Below are 8,882 nucleotides of genomic sequence, written 5' to 3'. Positions count from 1 at the left end.
GGACTCGGTGGCTCAGCCTGTCATCCCACGCCTTTGGGAGGCTGAGGTGAGTGGATGGCCTGAGCCCGCGGGTTCGAGACCTGCCTGGACAACTTCGCAAGACCTCATCTCTACAATAAATCAAAAAAATCAGCCGGGCGTGGTAGCGCACACCTGTCATTCCGGCTCCTCGGGAGGCTGAGGCGGAAGGATGGCCGGAGCCCAGCAGGTCGAGGCTGCGGTGGCCGGGAGCGGCCCCTGCACTCCGGTCTGGGCCACCGAGTGAGACTCCGACTCAAAAAAAAAACAAAAAAAATTCAGAATCATATAACTTTTACTCACAGACTCCAAAGGTTTTTTAGCTGATAAAATATGATATACAAAGAGAATGGAAAACCAGAAGAGGGGGACTTTCTTCATATGCAGGGAGAATGGTAATCTGAGATCATCAAGTACTGTAGGTATTCTATAATTTTCTTATTTTAGAGTGGAAAAAAAATGAACCTTCAGATGAAAGAAATTAAAAAAAAAAAAAACTTGATGCCATCTTTTTTTCTAACATATATCTTTGAGAAAAGAGATAAGGTGGTAAGTTTTCTAGGACATATATTAAGACTCAGGTAGAGTAATGATGGTAAAAAGAACAGATTTACAATTGATATTATAAAAAATCATGAAGAGGAATATTAAGGTTAGGTGTGTCTTCTATGAGGAAGTTTTTAGGAAATAATATTTATAGGAAAAAGATTTAGGGTGACAAAATATATAGACAAAATTTATGATATAAAGTGCAGTTATGAGTTAAAATTGCTTTTGTTGTATGATCAAATAGAATTTTGTGATAGTCATCTGAATGCATCTTGATGTGGAGCATATCACACTTTTCATACATAGTTCATTGTAATTTATTTTATTTTTTAACAAATGTGATGCTATTGAATTTTGTCTTCCATCATACATAGGTTATTATCAGTGTGTTAACTTAGAATTTAATAATAAGCCAGAGATTCATGGAATCTGTGAGCCTACTCCAAGAGTACCTTGAATTGCACATGTCTAAAACTTATAAAATTCCTTTCCAAAAATGAATCTATAGAATTCAGTATATTCCAAAAAAGGTCCCACCTCAAAAACTAAATTTAGAACCCTGCTTTAAAAAGCTGAAAGCCAATGCTTGATATCTAAACCTTGAAACAAGAGGGATTTTGCAATATAGGATATATTGCCATCTTTATATTGTTTAAAGTGAAATTAGAAACACGATAGAAAGAAAAAATATACTAAAAAATAAATCTAGGAACTATCTAACAAAATAAGGGCTGCTATATTAACACACAAATTACAAAACAATATTTCAACAGAAAAACTGGTAAGTTATGCATAGAAAAATTTGAAAACGTATAAACAAGAGTGTATGTTTGCCCAGCATTGGTTAACAAAATTGGCTTGAAATGTATTGAGCAAAAACTGATAAAATAACAGAGAAAATCAATTAGAGAGAAATATAGCATGTCTCATAAAAGCTTGTCCTCTCAGCAGACAAATATGTAACAGATCTGTAGAATACATGAATAGCCGCATTAGCAAGAATAATCTATGTGTGATTGTAATCTTATTTCCACATAACAGACTTTGCATCCAAAGGACCAAGATAGAGTTGAGAGATCAAGAGAGTAGGCATTTTAACACTGCTTAGTTTTGTCTTGTTTTTCTAGGGATTTACTTTAATTTACCCATGTAGCTGATAATTGTTTCACACCCCCTCTCCAGCTTGTTTTTTATTAATTTACTTATCTATTCCAAGTATTTGCCTCTACCCATAAGAAGCCAAATAACTGAATTAGCCCTTAGTGAAGTTTGTGACAGACCCTATCACCACGGCAGCAGTCATGTGATTAACCCGCCTGTCTGCCTGCAGTCTAACACCTGATATCAATACCTGTGCTTATCTGTCCCTTCGTGATGATGTGAAAAAGACCACCACTCAATCACCTAAATGATCTGCTCCTGCCCATCAAAGGAAGGTTTAAAAGCATTCAACCACAAGCAGTCAATCACCACTGCTTTGCTCAATTCTGGTCAGGTCACGTGGCTCTTTGAGCTGTGTTCACTGTGTTTTCTTAGCTTTGGTCTTAACACTACCTTAGGAAGGTGAATCTCTGCTCTTTCTCTCTAGTTTGCTTTCTAAATAAACTATATTTTCCAATCTAACTTCTATGTAATTTTTTACATCTGTTGCACTGGATTACAGAGCAGACTGCCACCTAGTCTGACCTAAGCTTCATATTATTTTTAAACCATATAGGACATTTGTTTATGTGAATTGTACATAGAAAAATTTATGTATATAAAGACAGGATATTAGATCACAAAGAATAAAAACCAATTTCCAAGAATTGATACCAAACATGACCTCAGAATAAAACAAAATAAAAATTTACCTCATAAAATTAAAAACAGTTAATATTATCATATATTTGGGGAAAAAAGCATACTATTTAACAAAATTAGTGAAAAGAGATATCACCTTATTATGGTAAATGTTACAACACACTTTTAACTAAATTTTTAAACATACATGTTAAATTTTTGGAATGCAGATATAGTATCCCTCGAAGGAAACTTAAAGGCAATTGCTGGAAAACAAAATGATGAAAATAAATTAACTAATATTTAAAGCAGAAGCTGAAAATAAATAAATAAATATTTTAAAAAGTGAAAAAAAATCAAAGTGATTTTACTTAACTAATTAAAGGATTAAAAAAAAAAGACAAAGGATCAGTAAAGCCAAAACTATGTCTTTGCAATGACTAATAAACAACACTTTGTCAAGTATACTTTTGACAAAAAGAACTAAATCAAGGAAATAATACCAGGACCGATAATAGGTATTGTTATCTTGATAATTTTGGTAATTCTATGTTTCTGAAGTCAGTTTTAAGAAAGGGAATCGATCGTGGGGATGATTAATGAGAATTCCACTACTGGGTACCTACCCCAGATAATTAGAAGCAGGGTCCAAGAGATATTTGTACACCCCTGTTTATAGCAAAATTGTTCACAATAGTTAAAGCAGGAAGGTATTCAAGTGTCTACCCAAGTGTGAATGGGTAAGCATGTATGATATATCCACATAGTGGAATAGTATTCAGCCTTGAAATGGAAGGAAATGATGATATATGCTACAACATGAAATAACCTTGAGGACATTACACTCAGGGAAATAAGACAGTAACAAAAGGACACATTTTGTATGATTCCACTCTTATGAGGTACTGAGAGTCGTCAAAAGCCACAGAGATAGAAAGCAGGGTGGTGGTTGCTAGGAAACGAAGGGAAAGAAAATGGAGATGTACTGTCAAATGGGTATAGAATTTTAGTTTTGCAGGATGAAAGGAATTCTGGAGACGAATGCTGGTGGTCTTCGCAAAATAGTATGGATGCATTTAATGCGGCAGAGCTGAAAACTGGAAAAATTGTAAAGATAGCAAATTTTATGTCATGTGCATTTGTTCACAATAATAAAAGGGAGAAAAATAAAAATTAGCCAGAGAAAATGTATTTGGAGTATTGCAGGCCAGGGGTGAAGGGAGGGTGCCTGAAATTATAAACAGAAAGACCTCTCCGAGAAGATGACATTTAAATGAAATCTGATACAGAGGAGGCTAGTACCTCACAGATCACGAGAATTTTGACTTTTATTCTGAACAAGATGAGAAGGCATTGGAGGGTTATGAGGTTACAGTACTCATTTCAGATTTTAATGGGTTTGTTCTAAGTACTGAGAACACAGTCAGAAAGAGAGAACCGCTAATTAGGAAACTAGTGTACTAATATATGTGACAGCTGCCAGGGAATTGTACAGGTGGTCAGATCATTGATTTGTGGCAATATTTGAAAGATATTAATGTAAAATTTCCAAAAATTCTATAATTTTAAGTAATTATGTGTACTTTATATCTCACATTAAGGAAATATAAAATATAATTAACTGGTCATAACTATTAGGAACATTTCTAATAGGTATATTGACTATTAACTCTAAAATTGTATTTGTTTTGTACAGGAAACCTGAAGTTTTAAATGTTTAGGAATACAGTTATATTTTAACATATGTTCAAATATAACCAAACTATAAAATTCTGTACTCATGCCATTAGATTCAAATTATCCTACAACTTATGAAGGTAGGTTAGCATACCTCTTAGCAATATAAGTTCAAATGATTAATTTGTTTATAGCAGTACTAAGGTGCCTCATTCGATTTTGTGACTATAATCTCTGTCAGTGTAACTTTAGTAAGTATAGTCAAAGAGGGCATTTAAGACAACTTTAGATGAAAATACCTCGGGGAAAACTTTACCCGTAGTAATTTATGCACACAGGGGACAGATGGGTCTGTAAAATTTGGTTTGGTATAATTAAGAAAAAAAGAATGATGTTTAAATAAAGAATGCTAAATTTTTTAAATCAACATGTTAAATATTATTGCTAAACACTAATCAAATCAAAACAAAAAAACTAACTTTCCTACATTCCTGTTCTTTTCTTTTTTTTTTTTTAATGTTTAAGAGCATAAAACTGGGAAGAGGAAAACCTTTTCAATAAATGGTGCTGGGAAAACTGACTTATCACATGCAGAAGATGGAAACAGGACCCCTGCATATCACAATACACAAAAATGAACTCTAAATGGATCAAATATCAAGACACTAAAACCCCAAACTATAAGAATCTTAGAAAATGCAGGAGACACCCTTATGGAAACTGAAACTGGCAACCAATTCCTGATCAGAACCCTAACTGCCCATACCATACAAAATAAGATAGATAAGTGGGACCTCATCAAACTTTGAGCTTCAGCAAAGTAAAAGAAACCATCAAGAAACAAGGGAGACAGTCCACAGAATGGGAAAAATTATTCTCCAAATGTATATCTGACGAAGGCCTAACATCTCGGATCTGTGAGGAACTCAAACACGCTGAAAAGAAAAAACAAAACAAAACAAAACAAAACAAAACAAAACAAAACAGCCCCTTTAAAAAGTGGGCAAAAGACATGAATAGACATTTCTCAAAAGAAGATATTAAGGTAACCAACAGACACATGAAAAGTGTTCAGCCTCACTCAGAGAAATGCAAATCAAAACCAGACTGTGATACCACCTAACCCCAGTAAGACTGGCCATCATTAACGACACAAAAAAACAACAGATGCTGGTGAGGTTGCGGAGAAAAAGGAATGCTTCTACACTGCTGGTGGGAATGCAAACTAGTGCAACCTCTTTGGAAGACAGTGTGGTGATTTCTGAAAGAACTAGAAACTGACCTTCCATAGGCCCCAGCAATCCCTCTCTTGGTAATATACCCGGAGGACCTTAAATCGTTCTCTAAAAAAGATTCCTGCACACCCATGTTTGTTGCAGCTCTATTCACAATAGCAAAAACATGGCAAAAACATGGAACCAAATGTGCTGTGCATTGAAGTTGGACTGGATAAAAAAAATACTTGTACACAATGGAATATTATGCAGCCATAAAGAAGGACAAACAGCCGGGCTTGGTGGCTCAGCCTGTCATCCCACGCCTTGGGGAGACTGAGGTGAGTGGATGGCCTGAGCCCGCGGGTTCGAGACCTGCCTGGGCAGGCGAGACCTCATCTCTACAATACATCAAAAAATCAGCCGGGTGTGGTAGCACGTGCCTGGAATTCCGGCTACTTGGAAGGCTGAGGCGGGAGGATCCCCGGGGCGAGGCTGCGGTGGCCGGGAGCGGCTGCTGCATTCCAGTCTGGGCGACAGAGTGAGACTCCACCTTAAAAAAAAAAAAGGAGGACAAACATATGGACTTCACAGCAACTTGGATGGATTTAGAGTCGATCATACTCAGTGATCTATCAAAGAAACAAAGAACAGAGTACTATATGTTCTCACTCATAAGTGGACCTTAAACAATTATCATAATGCTATAAGAAAGAGATTGACAGTAATGGGAAACCGCCAGGGAAGGGAGGATGGGATTGACAGTTGAGGGAAACTGCCAGGGGAGGGAGAGGCACACCTCATCGGTATTTGTATACCGCACCCTGAATTGTACCCCATGTCATTAAAATAAAATAAAATGAAATTAAAAAGAACATAAAACAAACAATTAGGAACGAGTGTAGTGGTTATTAATTCTGATTAGGTGGTCAAAACTCACAGGATTTATATATTAGCTAATAACTGTGGAAACTTAACACTGTAAAAACAATAGCCACAAAAATAATATTTCTGGTGGATGGTTTGTGTGTATGCAAATATATAATGGTTTTTTAGAAACTTTTTTTTCTTTTTGTAAAGACATGGGTTTTCTTATGTTGCCCAGGCTGGGTTTGAACTCCTGGGCTCAAGCCATCTTCCTGTGTAGAAAAATACCAGCACCACGATGCCTGGCTAGTTTTGGAGGGTGTAATTTTGTTGGTTTTTAGAAATCTTGACAATGACACACATGAAAAAAATTCGGGTTCTCCATTTTCAAGTATGCTTTCTGTATTTCTTAGTGAGTATTGAAGGATCATTGATGAAACACAGCAAGCATCATCGTGTTACTCAACAACAGCATAAATGACAAGCAGAACTCTTATAAAAGTGTCACATATATTGTCTAAATGTGTAGTTGCGAATTCAGATCAATACATTATGTGGAATTGTGCCATATTTAAAATGTGCTTTACCAATCATCGTAGACAGTCTTTGAGTTTTCTTATGTTTGTTTTTTACAATGTGTCCAACCGAATATCTTATGACGACATCAGACACAATGGTATGAAGGTAAATGTTTAAAACAAAAAATCAACAGAATGTTTCCTTAAATTCAAAACGCCAGAAGTTTGATATGCACAAAGCCCATGTGAGAGGAACAGAGTTGAGAAGTTGTGAAAGTGTGTAAAGCTTATATGGAAATATTTTTTAAATGAAATCACCCTTCAAACTGGTAACCTGATAAAGAGAACATTTTCAAAGTTTTTTACCATAATTTTCTTGACTAATGAAAAAATACGGGACTGCCTAGCCTTTTATTATCCTGGTTAGTGGTAAGAATCATGGCCAAGTGCAGTGACTGAGGCCTGAAAACTCAGCAGTCTGGGGAACAGGGTCAGGAGCTGCGTTTGAGCCCAGGAGTTCGAGACCAGCAGGGGCAAACATTGTGCACTTAGTCTTTGCAAAAAAATAAAAAAATTAACTAAGTCTGGAAGCGCACGAACCTGTATTCCCAGCTACCTGGAAGGTGAAAGTGGGAGAATCCCTTGAACCTGCCTTGGAAGGCTTCAGTAGTGAGCAGTGATCGTGTTACTGCATTCCAGCGTGGGTTACAGAGTGAATCCCCAACTAAGGAAAAAAAAATATATAATCACAGTCCTAATTGCTAAGAATGACTATTTCTTCAAAACAAGACCAAAGCTGAGTTAGTTTTTGATGTTCTCTTTATAACTAAAATTCATGAAGTCTCTAACCACATTTTTTTGTTTTTTGAAAGCAGGATTTATTGAAAGGACAGAAAAGTTCCCACAGTGGGAGGGCACCCAAAGGGATTGCCCTATTTTTATATTTAAAAAGTATTTTGGATTTATTTACAAATAAATTGAATTTATTCCTTGATGAATAGCCTGGAAATTCTGCATTATAAAATTATCTTGCCCTGATGCATATGATTTGATCTTCTTTTACATAAAAGTTTTAAGTACAAATATCAAATAATTAAAATTTCCCTTAAATTAGAAGGGACTTTTTTTGCTATTACATTGAATTGGTGGTGCAATTTGAAATGTAGAATCATTTACATTTATTACTATCTAATAACTTACATGTAATTAATTCCTAACTGACAAGTTTTAAAGGAGCACACAATTATCCAGCAACTTTTGAAAGATGGCAGTTCATCTAGATAAACTGCTGTTAAGACAGAAAATAATTCTATTTTTTTCTTTAGGTAGAGTTAATCATATTTATTTTGTCCATTATATAGAGATTTTGACACTCAAATGGCATAATAACTATAAGTGGGCTTTCAAAATATACACCAATACATTGCTAGGGCACTATTTACAGAATAAAACAAAATCCTAACTGAAAATCTACTACTGTTTTTATTTCAGTCAGTAGCTCTTCCAAACTTTTGAAAAACATTTTTAAATGTTGCTTTCATGGTATGCAAACCACTTAAATCTAGTTTCCAAGATAAAGATTTCTAGAGCTTTGAAGAAGGTCACATTTATATTTTTTCACTACTGATTAAGTTTTCAGTCTATGTTATAAAGTTAATGGATATTTTCAAATAAATTAATAGTTATTACTTCATCGTAAAAATTAGAATGTGGAAAAATTAGCACAGTTTTTTCAAGTATAAATGCAACTAATTACTGAGATGGCTACCAGAATAAGCTAATCAATCACATCTTAATAATTTGTAATATTCAAAAGTACTTACATTTTTTATATTTACCCCTCAGTATAGTCCATTTATGTTTACTTCAAAAGAAAAAAATAGTGAGGTTGTGCTGACTTCGGTTTACATGTGTTTCATAAAATATTAGTGGCATAAATAATAAATATTAAAATTTTAAGTACAGTTGATTCAAATTTTACATGAAAATAATATTTTTCAAATATACATAGAAGTGATTTTTATATGTGTTGCTAGGAAAAATGATAAGAACTACTTAATACAAGAAAAATGTCATCATAGGTTACCTCTTAAAATGAACTTAGAAATGATTGTGATATTGAATATAGTGATGGTAATTGGGATTCTTTTATATGAGTAACATTTTATTAAGGGAAATTGATATGTAAGTTATTTGCCCGTTTTTACCTGATATATTTTTATTCAGAACCTAAGGCTTAGACCTTATAGGAAAATAG

The sequence above is a fragment of the Carlito syrichta genome, unplaced genomic scaffold, assembly GCF_000164805.1.
Source record: "Carlito syrichta isolate Samal-C Ts95f unplaced genomic scaffold, Tarsius_syrichta-2.0.1 Scaffold309011, whole genome shotgun sequence".
Taxonomy (NCBI): Eukaryota; Metazoa; Chordata; class Mammalia; order Primates; family Tarsiidae; genus Carlito; species Carlito syrichta.
This window is presented reverse-complemented; position numbering follows the sequence as displayed.